Source organism: Pinus tabuliformis, chromosome 2_1, assembly GCF_031772625.1.
Source record: "Pinus tabuliformis cultivar Carrire ecotype Pingquan chromosome 2_1, CPIR1, whole genome shotgun sequence".
In the NCBI taxonomy this organism is placed as follows: domain Eukaryota; kingdom Viridiplantae; phylum Streptophyta; class Pinopsida; order Pinales; family Pinaceae; genus Pinus; species Pinus tabuliformis.
Genome location: NC_142299.1, coordinates 587634948 through 587656086, shown reverse-complemented (window position 1 = coordinate 587656086; position 21139 = coordinate 587634948).

Sequence of the window (21139 nt, the reverse complement as noted above, 5' to 3'; positions counted from 1 at the left end):
CGTTGTTGTTAATAATTAGGTTTTATCTTATGGATCTTTCTTCTCTCTTGTAACTATCTTTATCATCTTGTTCATTCTAAGATCTTCTAAATATTTATTTTATTTTATTTTATTTTAGACTTTGGTCATTTTTTCTTGGCTCCTTGATTTATTTGTATGGCCTTAGCCCCTTATTTTATCGCTGACCCTCATTCATTAGTCACTCTTACTTTGATTATTTTTGTTTGAATTTTATTTATTGTTTTTTCTAATTTCTTCATTAAATTGTTTTTATTAATAAGCTCTTTTATTAATAAGGCCTTGACCCTATTTTTGTTAATAGGATATTGACTCTTTTTCTTATTTTTGACTATGCTCCTTGGTTTAGGTTTGACTTTGATTATTCTTTTTATTCTATATATATTTCGAAACATAATCTATTTCTTGATCTTATTTAATATAGTTGGATCCTAGTAATTAATGTTATTAATTAAATAATATTTATTGTAAGTTAGCAGTTTATTAAGGTTTGTATTTTTTGACTTTGTATGTTTGATTCCTTTTATTCTTTGAATATTTGGTTTCTTACCTTATTTCTTGATTTAACTATTATAATTGGCTCCTCCTAATAAATGTTATAAATTAAATATTATTATTAGTAAACTAGCCATTTGATCAACTAAGGGTCTCTACATAGATCTCTATTTAAGCTAGTGCCATGATATGCCTTTTCATATAAATTAAATACTATTAATCCTATGCTAGCCATTTGATCAACTAAGTGTCTCTACATTGATCTCTATTTACGCTGATTACATGATATGTCTTTTCATCTTGTCCTGGCAATGACCGTTGCCATGATTTACCTTTTCATCTTGACTGCAAAAACTCTCCTATATAATTTTTACAGAAAAATTTTGTTCTTAATTCAATATAGATCACAAAAACCTAAATTCATAAACAAAAACTTAAATTCATATTAAAAAAAACACACACTCAGTAACAAAAAAAAAAAAAGTAGTAATTTGATTCCGAAAGATTGATCAATATTTTGAATGTTTCAGCCCCGGGCTAATAATATATTCCAACACTCACAGTTTCTTCCAAGCATAGCGGCAATCTCGGGTATAGTGGCCACGATTATCAGTGCAGTTTTTTGAGATGTGAATGCCTATTATCGAATGGAAAGGTGAGCAAAGATACTTACATTCAGATAAACGGAAGGTGGTTTTCTCGGTCATTGAGAAAATCATCAGACAGACTGTTGTACGTTACCAGCTTTTGGAATATAACACGCTTCGTCTGATTTCGCAAATTCCAAACGCAAGTTTATTGAAGACGCCACGTAGTGAAGTTTATCCTACATCGTATGTACAGCCGTCGGAGCCATTCGCTTCGGGACAAAGCAAATGACATCACCGCTGACGATACCCTAGAAGTCCGAGATTTTCTCCCCCCTCTTGAACGGGAAGAGATCACAGTCTAAACATATAAAAAAGAGCACTTATAATCCGCGTTGTCTAACGACCTCACAATTGAGCGTCACTTGATTTGAAACTTTGTTTATCAGATTTTATTAAAATTTGCATTTAATTTTCACTAAATTTTCTCAAATTTTTTGAACTACCCGCTTATAATTTTCATTAAATTTTAAAAAAAAAATTAAACAAAAAGAAATACCATGTTTAAACTACCCGCTTATAATCCGCAAGATGTCAAATTGGTTGATTATATTCGATTGCGAGCTTTGAGGCACTCAGATTTGGGGTAGGCACAAGGCTTCATCTAAGAGGAGATGATGTTGAATGTTTTGTATGTTCTGGTGCTTTGGAATCTGAGCTAACATTATAAAACCAACCTTTATCATTTTCGTTTCCTCCATGTGGCTAATTCCCTCTTCATCATGAGTATGCGGTTGATGGCAGAACCTGTGTCGGACTCCAACTCTTCATTAGCTTCATCTGAGAGGTGAGGAGATGATGTTGAATGTTTTGTATGTTCTGCTGCTTTGGAATCTTAGACAACACTATAAAACCTTCATTATCATTTTCGTTTTCCTCCATGTTTCTGAGTCCCTGTTTCTGAGTCCCTATGGATCATGAACATGTGGATGATGGCCGAACCTGTGTCTAAGTCCAACACTTCATCAAGAACATGCGGTTGTGGATAAAAATGGAGAATCTATTTCCTTTAGCTTTTCACCTTTTTCATTCAGATATAACCTATTTATTTGTTAATGTACTAATTATATTAAAAATAGGTTAGGTATTGGGAAAAGGAATTTGACCTCTTGGCTATGACAAGGAGAGAGAGTTGTGCAACAAAAAACCTAATGGCGGCAAGGTGGTGAAACCCTTGGGGCAGTGCGAAGGAAGGGCCAGAAGGCCGTCAGCAACCCGGACTAGCAGAAATTGGCAGAGACCCAAGCAACAATGGTATGACAGAAGATGTCAGGAGGGGAGAGATCCCCTCCTATCGGGATACGGTGGCAGGAGAGGGACAGAGTAGCCAGGAGATAGAGGAACGGAAGAGCGCAGGGCTAGTGCTAGGAACTTCCTGGCAAACAGGCCGCAGAGGAAAGTGCCTGCCATGTGCAGCGGAGAGACCCAGATTCGTGATTCCAGTGAATAAACTGGAAAAGTACATAAGCTATATGAGGGATCATGCCCTTATCTGCAAGTTCGTAGGAGTCTGGCCGTCGGAAAGAGATCTTACCAAGTGGATTCAGCAAAAATGGCAGCCCCAAGGCCACATCGAGCTCAAGCTGGGAGCGAAAGGCTTCTTCACGGTAATCTTCTTTAACCTGCAAGATAAGGAAAAGGTATTTGAAAATGGCCCGTATTTCTATTACAATGTTGGTTTCTTCATGCGTTTCTGGGAAGAATGCTACAACCTTGATAAAGAAACCTTTCTAGCTGCGCCTGTCTGGGTTCGCTTATTCGAGCTCCCCACAGACTTCTGGGACCCGGAAATCTTGGAGGGGATAGGAAACTCAATAGGCAGTTTCGTGAAAATAGCAAAAACCACGAAGAAAGGAAGATACACCTCGTACGTTAGGATCTGTGTTTATATGAACCTAGCAAACCCCATCCCAGACACAATAGAACTTGAATATCATGAAGATGTTTGGCAGCAGAACATAGACTACGAACACATCCCGTTTAGGTGCCGTAGGTGCCATGTCCATGGACATCTGGCAAAGGAATGCCCGATAACACGAGAGGAAGAAGAAAGTAGAAGCCCCCTGAAAAAAATAGAGAGCCAACAGATCAGGATGAGTACCAAGAGGTGAAAAACAAAAGGAAAGTAAACAAGGAAACCCCCCAGAAAGGAAGGAAGGAAAAACAATCAGCCCCAGAGAAACCAAACAACTTTGCAATTCTGGAGGTAGAGGATGAAAAGGAAGACCAACCCATGGAAAATCAAGAGGATAAGGGGTCGGACAGTAGTGAAAGCAGCGAAAGAAACCACTCAAAAAGAAAAGCCCCAAGCGAGCCAACAGAGAAAGGTAAGGAACAAGACGAACAAGACGAATAGATGGAGACAGACGAAGAGAACAGTAAGGAAGATCTAAGTCAAGAGGAAGAAGTCTTAAGGAAACTTTTGAATGAATGGAAGAACCTGGATGAGAGGTTTATTTCGGAAGAACAAAAGAGGCTATATGCGGAAACCTTCCAGCAATATAAAGCAAAACTTGGAAAAGGTAAAGCCTCACTAGAAGAATCCCAGGAGACCCAACAGGAAAGAAAACCTGAATAGCAAGGACAAAGTAAAGGGGGGGAAGAGGAAGAAAAAACCTTAAGGACTCTATCCAACTCATGGGCAGAATGTTAGTCAATACAGGAAGAGTGGTCCCACTATCAGCGGTATTCCAAAACCTATCCCAAGTTAACCAATGATTTTGACATCTTGGAATATTAGAGGCTTAAACAACAAAGGAAAACAAAGACATCTGGAAGCAAGACTGGAGAAGGACAAACCCAAAGTTATGCTTATCTAAGAAAATAAAATCTCATGCCAGAAGATGGAGGAAATACTCAATAAAATAAAACCGAGATATGAACATGTAACTATAGATGCCAAAGGGAGTGCAGGAGGGATAACAATTATTTGGAATCCAGCAGAAGTCCTAACTGACTGGTGGATAGGAATGCCAAGAATCCTGACAGGGAGATTCAGGCTCATAGGGCAAAGTGAATGGGTGGCGATCTCGGCTATCTATGGGCCCTATACCCATGCTGATAGAGGCCTATTTCTCAATCAGTTGACAAAGCTCAGAAATATGCACCAGGAGGAGAGATGGATCCTAGCAGGATACTTTAACTTAATCACTTATAGAGGAGAGAAAAAAGGTGGAATAAGCAGAGAAGACATGGAGATGGAAAGATTTAGAGACGTTCAAGCAGAATTAAGGGTGGTTGATATCCCAACTATAAACGGGAAATTCACCTGGAATAACAGAAGAGGCGAGACAAAACAAATTGCATCAAGATTGGACATATTTTTAATCTCAGAGCACATAATTGGGCTGGACATCTTCTACGAAGCCTCTATCCTACCCACAATAGGGTCCGGTGACTTGCCAGTAAAGCTTGAAATAGCCTTGAATAATCTTATTAAAAAGAGGCCCTTCCGATTCGAGTCCTTCTAACTCAGAGCTCCTGATTTCCTCGACAAAGTAAGGAGCTGGTGGCAGGATAGCAAGAGTGGAAAGGAAGGCCGCAACAAAATGCACTCTTTTCAGCTCAGACTCAAAGAAATCAAGAGCAAAATCAAGAAGTGGAACAGGGAAGAATTCGGCAATATTCAGCAGGAGCAAGGCAAACTCCAGTCCAGATTGGAAAGAATACAGCAGCAAATCATCTTGGAAGGTCGAAATGAAGAGCTGGCTGAGGAGGAAGGCAGGGTAATCACTCAAATAGAAGAAAGGCGAAAGCAGGAGGAAATTCTGTGGAAGCAGAAATCTCGGGTCCAATGGCTAAAGGAGGGGGAAAAACTCCAAATTCTTCCATAAAGCAATGCTGAGTCATCGCCAGCACAACAGAATCTTCTCCTTGAAAGACAGTCAGGGAAACAGAGTGACGCAGCAGATAGAAATAGAACAACTCTTGGTGGAACACTTCAAAGGCATTCTCACTGAACCAAATGCCAACAGATCTGAGGACATAGACAAGGTTTTCCAACATATCCCTAAGAAAGTTTCCAGAGATCAAAATCTGGCTCTACTCAGGGTAATCACCAAGGAAGAACTTGAAGAGGTAGTTAACAAAATGCTAAAAAATAAAGCCTCGGGTCCTGATGGCTTCACCATTGAGTTTTACCAGGCGGCCTGGAGTTTTATGGGGAATGACCTGCTAGACATAGTGGAGGAATCCAGGTGTTCAAAGCGCATGCACCAGGGCCTGAATGCCACTTTCCTGGCTCTAATCTCGAAGAATGGCTGCTCGAAGGAACCACAGGCTTTCAGGCCCATCTCCCTATGTAATGTTCTTTCAAAATTTTATCAACAATCATGGCAAATAGGCTAAAGCCGATCCTGCCGGATCTCATTGCCCCAAAGCAAACAGGCTTTGTCAAAGGGCGGCAGATCATAGATGGCATCATAGTGGCCCAGGAAGTGATTCACTCCTTGAAAATCTCCCGCACCCCAGGCATGCTTATCAAACTTGATTTCGCTAAGGCGTTTGACCGCCTTAGCTAGGGATATCTAGAAGGCATTCTTAAAGCCTATGGATTTGACCAAAGATGGATAAACTGGATCTTATCCATGGTTGGCACCCCCGTGATGTCAATTCTGTTAAATGGCACCCCCACTGAAGCCTTCACTCCCTCCTGCGGGCTCAGGCAGGGAGACCCCCTGTCTCCTTTCCTCTTCATCCTAGCTACGGAAGGCCTGGGTCGGTTGGTTAAGGCTCAAGTCTCCAGGGATCAGCTAAAGGGCCTTCGAATCTGCGGGAATGATATACCGGTTTCGCACCAACAATTCGTAGATGATGTGATGCTATATGGTCAAGCCACGCTGAAAGAGGCCCAAGGAGTCATCAAAACTTTATCTGAATTCAGCAAAGCTTCTGGGACGGAGATTAATAAGGACAAATCGGAAGTGTTTTTTTTCAACACCCCGCAGGCTGCCCAAAGATTCTTAGCATGCACTCTGGGCTTCAACATCGGAACCTTCCTGTCAAAATACCTGGGCATTATGTTGCATGAGCATCAATACAGGAAGGCCAACTGGGAACTTCTAATCAAAAAAATCTGAAATAAGATGGAAAACTGGATCGTCCGCTCGTTGAATGCCCCAAGCCGGCTAATCCTTCTGAAAGTTGTTCTGCAGGCTATGCCAATCTACCAGATCTCGTGCCAAGCTATCCCAAAGACAACAAGGCAAAAGTTGGTCGCTATGTTCAAGAAATTCCTCTGGCAGGGCACCAGCAAGTCCAGAAAGTGGGCCTTAATTTCATGGGAGTGGCTAAGTCGGCTCCCCAAAGATGGCGGTTTAGGGCTTCGAGACCCCTTCGTCCTCAACCAAGTCATGGGTGCAAAGCTCTGGTGGAGGTGGACTCAGGGTGGCCCTGACCTGTGGAAGGTGATATGGGAAAGAAAATACGATGCGGCAGGGGAACCCGAAGGAAGACTGAGAAGTGAGACGGAGATTAGAGGTTCAGCAATCTGGAACTTGGCGAGGGGCAACAAAGACCTGATAAGGAATCACAGTTTTTGGGAAATACGAGTAGGGGACAAGGCCAGGTTCTGGGAGGAATCATGGCAGCAACGCGAAAGACTCATCCATAAGGACAACCTCCACGACATCCATGCTTTCACGTCCCAGGCTGAGGCAACAACCGGCGGCAATTTCTGGAAATCATACGAAGAAGGATATTGGCGCAATTGGAAACAGAAAGAGGATTGGGAAGGGGCCCCAGAAACTGACAGATGGAACGAGTACTACACAGAGATGGCATCTCGTAAAGTAGCAAGGAAAATAGGGTCCGACATTCTCAGATGGGGTAAACGAGTTCAAGGTAATTTCTCAATAGCAGAAGCCTACTACCAAAAAGTCAATCAAAATCAACAGCCGGAAACAAAACAATGGAAAAATCTATGGAAAATCAACCACTAGCTGAAAGTATCATTCTTTGTTTGGACTTTACTCCATAGCAGAGCGCTTACCTGGGACCAGATGCAGCGAAAGGGGCACCAAGGTCCATCCCATTGCACACTCTGTAATTCCCAAGAGGAGACTATGGAACATTTGATGAACCGATGCACAGTTAGCAATTCCCTGTGGGACAGTCACTTTAGATTGTTTGAGCGCCGCCACAGAAATCATCGGAACATTGTAAACACCATAGCAAACTGGCCGAGAAAACCTTACCAAAATCTGGTGGTCAACTGTGCATGGCTCCTTTCTGCTGGGTTCCTGCTCTGGAACATCTGGAAAGCATGGAACGGGGCAATCTTAACCCCAACAGCCATATGGGAATAAACCACCAGGAACATACGTGAAACAATCCTAACGGAAAGCTGGAAGGACAAAGACTGGCAGGCGTCGCAAATGGAGGAGGAAATCCTGAAAAGACTTGAGGTAAACCAGAGTATGTTAAATGGGGGTGTCAAAAGAAAAGACTAGATCAGGGAAGTGGCTAAAAGCAACCAGTATCTCCATCCCCCACAGGGATTCATAAAGCTTAACTTCGATGGCGCCGCAAAACATAACCCAGGAGAGGCTGGCACTGGGGGAGTCTTCAGAGATGTTGGGGGCAAAACCCTGCGAACCTTCGCGATGGACTGCTGGGAAGCCTCAAATAACGAAGCCGAACTACATGCCTTGAAACGAGGCCTGGAAATTGCTCTACAGGCTAATTTCAAGAGACTCCAAATTGTGTGAGACTCGAAGCTGGTGGTAGACATGGTCAGGAAACTACAGCAGCAACAACCAGTGGAAAAAATTAGCAAGAGCTGGAGAAAGGCATGGCTTGTAGGAGAAATCAGGAAGCTCCTGCCCAGAATAGACTACCTAATTTCGTCCCACATTAGACGTTCTGGAAACAAACTGGTGGACTGGCTCGTGAACTAGGGCAGTCGGAATCGAGGCAAAGAGATCGACAGTGAAGGTCTGTCTCAACTTCTCCCGGAGGAGAGAGACCGCCGCCAACAATTGCTTGACGTCGATAAGGGTGGTAAAGGTAGGCCCGAGGTGAACGGCCAGGATCAGGCGACACACAGCGGTTGTGGGGAAAGATCACAACAGATGGGAACGGATAGCACATCTGTGGGAAAGGACAATAGTTATAGGAATGATAGAATCGGGCAGATGACGGGGCAAGGTAGGACAGGTCGCGGGGACGGAGAAGAAGCGAGACACGAAACATCATCAAGGATCTGGAGTTAGCTTGGGAACTCGGGATAATTGATAGAGGGAGGACGACAGGTGACATAAGGAGTACAAAAAGGTTACGATAGGAGTAGCTGGGAGAATATTGGAGTAATGACGCATAAAGCAGGTCAGTCAAGTCATGCCCCATCCTGAGATAGGGATACTGTGCGGTTAGTTAGAAAATTAAATGGCCAAGTGGAGGCCCGGTTGGTAGGAAAGCAGGTAGATAAAAACCATATGCCTGAGAAGGTAGAGGGAATGCTCATATAGTTTGGTAAGAACCATGAAAAAAGGTGGAAAGGTGATAGCGCGATCCTGCGACCAGGCCCCTTCCCCGGCTCCGGCAAGAAAAGGTGGTATGTTTTCTATCATCCCTGCCCTCTAGGCGTTATGTTAGCTAGCAATTACGTTATCCTTGTTCGACTAGAAATGTTCCGCCCCAGTGAGCAGAATATCAGTAGTAGAACTGATAGTGGCCTTCCCGGCACTCGGTCGTATCTCCTCTTTCCCTCCAGAGCAGGGGAGGCCTTGCATGGCGATAGTTCTGGTTCCTATTCAGAGAGATGGGAGGTGAGGGGGGCTTTGTTGGGTCTTGTCGTGCTCCAAGCTGGGTACCGCAGCCCCGGCCATATCTGTTCCCTGGATTTCTTCCATGGCTCTCAACATGGAAGCTATCCTCACCAGATGGCTTGGTTTGCTGCGCTTTTCCACGCTGTTTGGCACAGATTTTCTTGGGATAATGAGAGAGGGAGGCAGGTCCTAGGCCGCTTTGCTGGGAGTGTTGTTTTAAGGGTGTAGACTACCAGCCATGCTGAAGCCAGGATGGTCAGCGAGTGGATTATGATAGCGTTTCATCTCAATAGCACTGACTTGTGGTTTTCTGTTGTGATAGGTAGAAAAGCTCATACAATTTCAAAGTCCCAGGTCCATGGCAAGATGGCGCCGAGGAAGGCTAATTCTGCAAAGAACCGGGAAGAAGGCACCAGTCGCCATCCGAGCAAAAGGGGCAGGAAGCCTGACTCTGAAAAGACCATGCACACGATAAATGCGTACATGGCCAGGATTCCTCTGGAGATCCGCACCCAAATCAATGGGTGGGAGTGAGAGCTGCAGGATATCAGTGATAACAAAGAAATCCCCCTCGAAGACTGGGAGGATCTGATCCCGGACCTAGGAACCACAAGAGGAAGAAACTCCCTGTTCAATAAAACGCTTCAGCATTACTGGATCATGAAACATGTGGTTGGCCAGGCTATGGAGGTGAATCAGGTCATCCGTGAAGAGGAGGACGAGTAACGCAAGCAGGCGGAGGAGAATCTCAAAAGCCAACTGGTGAAAGAAGTGGATAATATCAAGAATACTCTCCTAAAAGAGATCGCGGCCGTCCAAGTCCAGGCTGCAAGAAACCATCTGTTGCTGAAGAACATGGAACAAATGTTGCTGGACCTAAAATGGGCCATGGAGCAGAAGCAGTTGAAGCCTGGTACCAGCGCCGACGCCGGTCAACTCGTCGGACGAGGATTAGCTGAGCTGAGTCTTTTCTTTTGTTTTGAATGTTGATAAAATAGAACTGTGTCTGGTTGTTAAGTCATGCTCTTGTCATTAGCTTAGTTAGTAGTAGACAAAAACATGGTTATGACAGAAAAAGGGAGCAAAACATTTTCAAATTTTGGTCAAGTTTCAAGGCCGAAAGGTGGCGGTCTAGTTTCCTGCGGGTAGACCCGCCACCTAAACTTTAGTACACTGTAATTTTGTTTTGTCATCTGGAATAAAGAATGCCTAACCTTACAAAAAAAAAAAGGTTATGTATTCAAGTAATCTAATTTATTTGTTAATGTAGTAATTATACTAAAAATAGGATATGTATTTTAATAATATAATTTATCTGTTAATGTAGTAATTATATTAAGTAATTGTGAAAAAAATAAATACCTATTTACATGATACGATTTGTTTTTGATAAATTGTATAATAATTTTATAATATATTTGTTCAATGTGAAAAAATACACACTAATTTGTATATAAAATGTATTAGTTAAGTGTGAAAAAATACACGTCAATTTAAAGATACAAATTAATTAATATTTAAACATGCCCAAAATATGGTTAACATCTTCCATGTAGATTAGCGAGATTAATTTAACAACTTTTGATAGTAAAGACTATATGTAAATATATCTTTTAATATATCATATAATTTATTTATTTATATACCATAATTGATTATGCATAATATTAATTTTCTAATTATAAAAATTAATAATTTAAGATATGAAGATGGTGTTATATATTAATCATTCAACTTAGTATAAGTTTAAGTTAAACTAAATATACACTTTAAGTTAAGGTTATTAAATTTTAAGGTTAAAAAATAAAATGATTAAATAGTTGTCATGGAAATATATGTTAATAATTTGATTTGAATTTATATAGGAACGCAATAAATTACACATATAACTATAAATCCAGAGATGCAATAGAAGTAACATTTCTTTTCATTAATATTAAATAATGAAATATGCGTACAAAAAAAATGGAAATGAGACTAGCTCGAACGATGGTAGCTTATCTCTGAGAAGAGATGTGGTGGCTACACACCTCTGATTTTAGTTACATTGTGGCTCAAGGGATTTTTTATTATTGAACAATAGGAAAAAACCCTAAACAACCAAAATCCTAACCCGAAGATATGTAACACCAAGAGTTTATGGGCTCTGTTGGGGTTAGTTGAGCAGCCAACTTCCTGGGGTCATAACTTGGTCATATTATCTTCGTTTAACATGCATGATACCTCGTCGGAAAGATATATCTGGGGAATACAACTAAAAATGTGATTACAATGAAATCGTCCAAAATAATATTGCCAAAAAAATGTCATTTAGGGCCTCAAAACGACTCCGGAAGTTCACGACCCAAAAAACTGCCAAAAATAGTAAATTGTGCTACAATTAAGGAAACTGAAAAAGAACTCATAGAACAATGGTCGGGATCCAAGTGGAATAGGCGAGTGGACACCAATATCCACCTGGATCTTTCCTCCCCCTTAAGGAAGCAATGGTCTCCATTGCATTGAGTTCCTCCATGAGATGATGAAGCTTCTGCTGAACTTGGTCCAGCTTTGACAACTCAATACAGTTGGATCTTCTACTGGCGAGTGTTCTTGATTTGGGTGTCCATGATCTGATTAGTTGCAGCTTGTTCCACACAATCTGGATTTAGCTCTGTTGGTGTGAGGTGTTCTACAATGTCGAATGTGTCAAGTAATGGTGGAAATTATAGCCGAAGACGATCTACATTGAACACTCGGTGTAGGCCAAGGAATGGGGGAATGCTGAGCTCAAAATCATTATCTCCCATAGCTTTGGTGATGGTGTATGACCCATGTCGAAGCAGGCAAGTCTTGCGGAGGGGCCCGACGAGGCGCTCCTTCTGCAAATGTAGCCAAACTTTATCGCCCACCTAGAACTTGTGTGGCACCCGATGCTGATCATGTCGCTACTTGTACTTAGCATTGGATTTTTCCAATATGTCATGGATGTGTTGGAAGATGCATTGACTCTGCTCAATAAAGCTATTTTCCTTGTCAGGTTCGGACTAGACATGAGACGAATCTATCTAAGTCGCTGCAAATGGTATGGCCACATCAATGGGACATAGAGGCTGGAATCCCATGCCTACCTGAAAAGGGTTGTGGCCAGTCGAGTTGTGAAGAGCCCGATTGTAGATGTGCTGGACATAGGAGAGGCTCTCATCCCATGTGCGTGGATGCTTTGAGTTGTACATGCGCAGAATGTGTATGATCATCCTGTTGATGACCTTTGTCTGGCCATCATTTTGGGAATGGAAAGTTGTGTACTTAGTGAGCTTGGTGTCCAGCATCAGCCAGAGACTGGACCAAAATGTACTCAGGAACCTGTTGTCCCGATCTGAGCTGATAGACTATGGGATCCCAAATTCTACGCACACTCGTTCAAAAAAGAGTTTAGCAGTGGCTTCTGCTATGATACTCTTCTTGTAGGTTGCCATAATGGCCATCTTCAAGAATCTGTCGATGACCACAAAACCATAGTTGTTTCCATGCTTAGTAGAAGGAAGGCCTGACATGTAATCCATGGAGATAGATTCCCAAGGTTGACTAGGGGTAAGTAACGAAGTATATAGACGTTGATTCTGATGGCCCGTTTGGCAATGGCGCAAGCAGTGAAGGATCTGATATACTTCCCAACATCATGTCGAAGATTCGGCCAATAGAAATACTTCTGTAGTACTGCCACCATTTTCTCGACCCTGAAATGCCCAGTGGCCCGACTGTAGTGCACTTCCTAAATCATCTTTGCATGCTCACTTTAAGTAACACAAAGGTGTCCCAGGTGGCATAAAAAAGCATCCTTGAGGTGAAAATATGGAACTTGATGACCCTCCAAGTGCGTGTGGTATGTGTGGAAAAAATTTGGGTCGCTTTTGTAGAAAAGTGGCCAATCAGAACTCTCATGCCCACAAGAGTTGAGCACAGTGGTTAACACCATGATTGGTGGTCGGCTAAGGAAATCTACATCATTATTTGTGTTGCCCTTCTTGTACTTGATATTCAAATGGAATTGTTACAGGTATGTGGACCACTTTTAATGGAAATCATTCTACAACTTCGCTTGCATCTATATCAACTGCAGGGGTCGATGGTCTGTGTCGATGACCATTTCTTTCCACCAATGTAATGCTTCCATTGTTGGCAAGCCTGCACAATGGAATACATATATTTACCATAAGTGCGATACTTCTGGACTGTGTCTGAAAGTGTCTCATTGTGATATGCCACTGGATGCCCCTATTGAATAAGGACTACCCCAATAGCATAGTGAGAGGCATCTGTCTCGAGCTCAAATGGTTGTTGCAATTCTGGTCATGTGAGCATTGGTGCAAAGCAGATGTGATGTTTCAACTCTGTGAATACCTTCTGTTGAGATTCAAACCAAAAAAATATTTCTTTCACTCCTCCTTTGGTGACTTGACTCAAGGGCCAAGCGATATGAGAGAACCCCGACACAAAGCTGCAGTAGAAATTGGCAAGACCCAAAAAGTTGCGGAGCTCTGCTAGAGTTGTTGCTGCTGGCCAATCCTGAATGACTTGGATCTTTGTTGGATCCACATGCACGCCCTGTTGATCAATAACGTATCCTAGATACTAAACCCGGGTAAGGCAAAAATTTCATTTCTCTAAATTGGCACACATCTTGTGTTGCCACAGTGTTTGGAGAACCTATCTAATGTGGTGGAGGTGATCTTCCTAACTCTAGTTGAAGATCAGGATATCATCCAAGAATATCACTACAAATGAGTTGGTGAATGGCCACAAGATGTCATCCATCAGCCTCATGAAGGTTGCAGGAGCATTCGTTAACCCAAAAGGCATAACCAACCATCAAAAAGGCCCTCCTTGGCTTTGAAGGTAGAGTCTTCCACACATCGGAGGGTTTGATTGGTACCTAGTGATATCCGGATTTCAAGTCAATCTTGCTAAAATATTTTTCCCACTTTGAGTTGGTCCAGAAGGTTATCAATCCATGGGATCAGGTACCTATTTCAGGCAGTGATCTTGTTCAGTGTCCAATAGTCAATACAGAGTCTCCAAGTCCCATCCTTCTTCTGTACGAACACGATTGGGCTCCCACAGGGTGATGAACTCGGCCGAATGTTACCTTTGTACAACAACTCCTCAATTTTCCTCTTGACTTCATCGTTCTCCAAAACGGAGCACCAATAAATTGGTCCATTGGGTAACGACGCACATGGGGTTAGATCGATGGAGTGATTGACCTAAGAATGTAGAGGCACCCCTGTGGGGGAGGTGAAGATGTCCTCATACTCCTCAACGATCTTGTCCATCTATTTTCTCATGAAAAGGGGCCCTGTCTGGAGGCCGTGTCCACTGTCTTATTCTTTCTTTGAGAGCGTATTATCAGGAAAACAAATTTAAGGTTTCTTAAATGAGCTTACTGCATTGTTTTGCAATAACCAGAGGGCCTCTTCTGGTGTAACTATTGATCGTGTGTAGGTAAAGGTGAGCCACTTTGAAGATAGGTTGGTATCATAAAGTAGTGTGCTAGGAAGGTGCGAATACATATGTATTAAGTGTTTGTTTGGTAAGTTATTTTCTGATCATTTTTGGACTTCTGTTTGGAGTGATTATAATTGCTATGGACTATTGTTGAACGTTGTGGACTAGGAGTTGGATAGTTGTTTACTGGTGTTTGTTTAACACTGCTCGATGGCCTATGTGTTGAACCCTATGCTAGATGATTTAGACCTATGTGTTCGGTGTTCTCTCTTTGTTGATTAAAGTGAAGGTGTTCTTTAAAATTTTTATTGTGAAATTGTCAGCCCTGGTGACTGCCAAGGGAAGTTGTGGTGCCAAGTCCAGGGTGCAACCTTGGCCAATGAGTTTAATGAGTGGGAAATATTTTCTCGAGCATTTTTTTACAATGATATTTTTTATAATCCTTTTTCAAAGAGTCCATTTGGAAGTATTTTTGGGTCGGGTAATATTTTTTATTCAGGTAGCATTTTTGAGTGAGAAGAATTATTGGATAAATAAAATGATTTGATGACAATGAATATTAGAAGCTGCCATATATTCCACATGATCCTGCAATTGAGGAGTTACCGGTTGATTATGAGAAAAAGTGTAACCAATTGAATGAACAATTTATTGCAGATCTAGATAATTACCAAAGCGCTGACCAAGACAATATGAGATTGAGAGCACAACAAAAAAAAACAAGGACAAAAGGGTGTGTTCAAGGGAAAAAACCATTCTTATCCAAAGTAGTCCTTTGAATAAGACTTAAAATCATTTGATGATGGAAGTAAATTTTCTGAAAAGGTTGAAATGAATTGGTATCATGTTATTTGTAACAAAGAGCAAGATCCAGTGTTCATGATGTGGAGTAAAATGAAGAACAAGAAAAAAGTTTGTAGAAACAAGCTCAAAAAAAAGTTTTGTCAATACACTTTAGTAAACAAAGTGAAATGAAATATTTGAGTCATGTCTGTAAGCTTCGCTGAGACTTAGACCAACAGACAAGTTAACATCTAGGTCGTAATAAGGGGGATTTGTCAGAATAATAATCACAACAATATTTAGTAGTTGGTGTAGTACAAGTTCTAGATTGTCAATAATTATAGTTAGCTTGAGTCAGTGGCCGTCGGTAAACTCAATGTAGATTTTATGGCAGATTTTATGTAAAATTGTTGTATGTTAAATGCAACTATCAAATATTTTGTGTTGAATCATCATTTCTGACAAGGAGTGGAAGCTCTAATCTGTAAACAATTTCCAACAGCAGACATTCACAAAACCAATCCTCTTCAACACACAGTCATAGGGTTTTACACTTGGAGATTTAACTCCTACTTATCTTATGCATATTGAATGAGATTCATCATCATAAATGTAATTTTTGTGTGTGTTAATTAGTTGGATTTGAGAGATTTAGTCCAAGTAATATAGCTCCTACATTGGTATTTGGTTGTGCTATTTATCAACTAGTTGATTGTATAGTTAGGATAGAATTTCTATCTTGAATCAATACTTGTTGTATTTATATATGATATTTAATGAACTGCTATAGAGTTTTGGTATCCAAGCTAGTTTCTCACTTTGGTATCAGAGAACCTATTTAGACTAATTCCCTTTTGGAGGGCCCACATGTATAGAGAGAGTGTAATTTATTGCAGGGAGAGTGTTGGCTCTGATACCACTTGTTGGAGTCATGATTTCCGTTACACCAAAACTCGTAAACAGACACATTGCTAGATTTAAGCACATGCCACGAAACACAGGGGGAGCATTGACCTTCTACACCACCTTTAACATAGAGCCAACAACATGTTAGTTTATATATGAAAGTGTGAATTGTTTGTTAGTAAAGCCTATAGAAATAAGAGGGTTTTTTGCAGGCTTGTGGATACTATCGATAGTGTTGAGATTTTCTGTTGATTAAATTTGGCAAAAATTTCATGTAGGTGACAACAATAGGATTTGTTGCTATATTAGCTCCATTATTCTTGAGGAGGAGTTAATGCATCCTAAATTTGTTGTGAGAGAATTTATGATTCAGTTTTATACTCCAGCTATAAGAAATGTAAGCCCGTAGAGGATATGGGTGTAGAAAATAGGGTGAGCTGAGAGTATGTGTGAAGAATTAAATTGTTGTAATCTCCTGTTGAATAATAAGATTGTTGATGCCTCTGTTTGGTGGATGTAGCCCAGATTGGTTGGGTGAACCACGTTAAATCTTTGTGTTATGTTTTTTTATGATTTTGTATGTGCTGTGTATGCCTTTTAAATTTCCGCTGCGCATTGTTTGCTCCAACAATTGGTATCAGAGCATGTTGTGGAGCTGGTACGTGTGACAGAGACGCCAAGTCTAGTGCGGAAGGTGGAGATTTTTTGTTGGCACGGTTTTGGCACAAACAGTCATGCCAATTTTGAGCTAAAGAAGGGCTGGCGTGGTTTATTCAGTAACAGTCATGCCCATTGGCGCGGAAGATTCAGGAACAGTCACGCCAGCGCACCAGAAAGGGCTATTGGCGCGGAAACGAAAGGGTTAATCGCACCAATTTCATGCCTCACATGGATTTTGTTTCAGGCACAGGTATTCCACAGTCAAGGAGAGCCAAGCATTTTTCCCTCTGGTAAAACTGCAATTTTTTGTTTTTTTGAAATTATAATGACATGGTACGGCAGAGGCATTATAGTATAAGGTAAAGGAATTTGTTAAATAAGAACTTCATTTATTAAAAGTTGGAATTGGAGATTTTGTTTGTAACAACATGGCAAAAACTCAAAGTGCTCGTTTTGAGATCGAGAAGTTCAATGGAAAAAACAACTTCGAGATCTGGAAAGTGAAGATGCATGATCGACTTGTGCAACAAGGCGTGGCGAAGGCATTGTTGGGAAAATCCAAACAGTCTTACACCATGACAGATGATGAATGGAGCGAATTGGATGGAAGAGCATTGAGCGGTATTCGACTGTGTTTGGTGGATGATGTTTTGTTTAACATCGTGTCAGAGAAAACTGCTGCTGGTTTGTGGAAAAAGCTTGAGAAGCTATACATGACAAAATCCTTAACTAATAGGATTCTTCTAAAGCGATAATTGTACAGTTTGCGCATGAAGGAAGGTACAGCTATTACTAATCATTTGAATGTCTTTAATACTCTCCTGGTGCAATTAGAAAGTATAGAAGTAACATTTGAATCAGAAGATAAAGCTATAACTTTATTATGCTCGTTGCCTGAGTCATGGGATCATTTTGTTACTTCTATAAGTCTTAGTATATCAGAAACCCTTGAATTTGATGATGTTGTTGGAGCTTTGTTGTCCGAAGAGACAAGGAAGAGGTCAAATTCATAAACCTCTACATCAGAAGCAATGATGGTCAGAGGTCGTTCTAAAGAAAGACGCTTCAGTAAGCACAACGACTCGCGTTCAAAATCGAAAGGGAAGAAGAGTAAGGTAAAGTGCTGGTTTTGTGGCAAATTGGGACATTTGAAGAAGGACTTTTGGAAGAGACAACAAACATCCAAAGAAGACTCTTCAACAAAGAAGAAAGAAGCAAACATGACAGATATAGGTTCGGCATCCAAGACAGGTATGAGTGATGAAGTGTTATCAGTTGATTTGTCTAATCATGATCAACATTGGCTGTTAGATTCTGGTGCATCAAATCACATGTGCATTCATAGAGAATGGTTTAAAACTTATAAACCAATCAATGATGGAGTAGTTTACATGGGAAATGATGTCACATGTAACATTGTGGGAATTGGAAGCATCCAGCTAAAAATGTTTGATGGGACAAAGAAAATTCTAACTGATGTAAGACATGTACCTGAATTAAGAAAAAATCTCATTTCACTAGGAGTACTAGACACTAATGGATATAAAACTTTTATTCAAGGTGGAGTAATGAAAGTTTATAAAGGAATTTTACTAGTAATGAAAGCAAAGAAGGTTGGAAATCTTTTTCAGTTAGAAGGAAGAACAGAGTCAGATCATGTTTCTACAGTGTCTGAAAACGACAGTAATTCTATTCGTTTATGGCATCAAAGGTTGGGCCATATGAGCGAAAGAGGTTTAAAGATTTTATCTGATCATAAGTTACTTCCTAATTTAAAGTCTGATAAGTTAGATTTCTGCAAACATTGTCTGTTTGGGAAACAAAGCAAGCAGAAGTTTAAAACTGGAAAACATACTAGTAAGGGAATCCTTGATTATATCCATTCTGATGTTTGGGGTCCATCTCCTACAACCTCATATGGAGGTTCGTCATATTTTGTATCTTTTATTGATGATTTCTCTAGAAAAGTGTGGGTCTACATGTTAAAGAAAAAGTCTAATGTGTTTACAGTTTTCAAACAGCTTAGAGCATTAGTTGAAAACATCAATGGAAGAACCATTAAATGTTTAAGAAATGAAAATGGAGGTGAGTTTACTTCAAAGGAATTTGATAATTATTGCAAGGACGCTGGGATCGAAAGACATAAAACCACTGTATATACTCCTCAGCAAAATGGAGTTGTTGAATGCATGAACATGACTCTTTTAGAGAGAGCAAGAAGTATGCTGAGTAACGCCAATTTGCAGAAGGAATTGTGGACAGAAGCAGTTTCTACAGCTTGCTATTTGATAAATCGATCACCATCAACTGCAATAGGATGCAAAATTCCTCAAGAGGTATGGAAAGGTCATCCTTGTGATTATTCTAAACTGAAAGTTTTTAGTTGTGATGCATATGCTCTAGTTCCAAAACATCAGCGTTCTAAATTAGATCCTAAATCAAAAAGATATATCTTTGTTGGATATGGTGATGGGACTAAGGGATACAGATTGTGGGATCCTACTACTCACAAGATCATCATTAACATAGATGTTAAATTTAATGAGTCCTCACTTGAAAATCCAGACGTAGATGATAAATTGAAACAGGATAATGCATCTAAGCTTCAACACATTCAGTTTGAAACCAGTTCAAATATTGATGATAGTCAAGATGAACATGGTTCAGATGTAAGTCATGAATAGGTTTCAGATGCAGATCATGAACAAGTTTCAGATGTAGATCATGAACATGTTTCATATGCAGATCATGAAGAAGTTCCTATAGATAATAATCAGCAAATTGTGGAAGTACCAGAAACATCTTTAAGGAGGTCCACGAGAATCAAACGTCCTCCTAAAAGGTATGATGATTATGTTACTTCAGTTTCTTTAATCGCTAACAATGATGAACCTTTGTGCTATCAGGAAGTTGTAGAAGGTTCTAAAAGTGGAAAGTGGAAAGAAGCTATGAAGGACGAGATGATGGCATTAGACAAGAATGGCACATGGGATCTAGTAGAACTTCCTAAAGACAGAAAAATTGTGGGTTCTAAATGGGTTTACAAATTGAAAAGGGGTGTTGATGATACAGAGGACAGGTACAAAGCAAGGCTGGTCGCAAAAGGTTTTTCTCAGAAAGCAGGCATTGATTTTCATGAGATATTTTCACCAGTTGTAAAAACTGTTTCAATTCGAATTGTATTAGCATTAGTTGCTTTACTTGATTTAGAATTACAGTAACTAGATGTTAAAACTGCATTTTTACATGGAGATTCAGATGAGGAGATTTACATGGAACAACCGGAAGGGTTTGTTCAAAATCGCAACAAGAAATTTGTCTGCGGAATGAAGAAATCATTGTATGGTATGAAGCAGTCGCCTCGACAAGGTACAAGAAAGTTGATTCTTTCATGATGAGTCAAAATTATATAAGAAGTGAATATGATCATTGTGTTTACTTTAAGAAATTAAGTAATGGCATGTTCATTATCTTAGTGTTGTATGTTCACGATATGATTTTAGCAAGCAAAAGCATAATAGAGATCAACAGGTTAAAGGCTCAGATGGCTAGGACATTTGATATGAAAGATCTAGGAGCAGCAAGACAAATTTTGGGCATGGAGATTTTCAGAGACAGAAGCAATGTTAAGCTGTGGCTATCACAACATAAGTATATTGAGAAAATACTCTTGAGGTTTGGTATGAACAATGTGAAGCCTGTTTCAGTCCCTTTAGCTTCCCATTTTAAGCTTTCTTCTAGTTTATGTCCTAATACAAATGAAGAAAAGGAATATATGTCTCAAATTCCATATGCCAATGTAGTAGGTTGTTTGATGTATGCGATGGTTTGTACTCGACCAGATATTTCACATGCAGTTGGAGTTGTCAGCAGGTATATGGCAAATCCAGGAAAAGAACACTAGTCAACAGTGAAATGGGTGCTTCGGTATTTGAGAGGCACAAGTGATTATTGTATCATTTATAACAAGAGTAGTGAAATTGTTTGCGGATATGTTGATTCCGATTTTGCAGGTGATTTGGATAAGAGAAGGTCAACTTCAGGGTATGTCTTTAGTCTTGCAGGTGGAGCTATTAGCTGGATGTCAAAGCTACAAAACATTGTTGCTTTATCCACTACTGAAGCAGAATACATAGCTGCTTCACATGCTTGCAAAGAAGTGGTTTGGTTGAAAGGTTTTTTGGTGAGTTTGGTAGGTTGCAGGACAACATCAAGTTATTTTGTGATAGTCAAAGTGCAATTCACTTGGCTAAGAATCCGGCCTATCATAGTAAATCAAAGCATATACCTATCAAGTACCATTTTATAAGACAGGTTATCACTGAAAGGGGAGTCTCTCCTGAAAAAGTGCATACGAAGGAAAACTATGAAGGCATT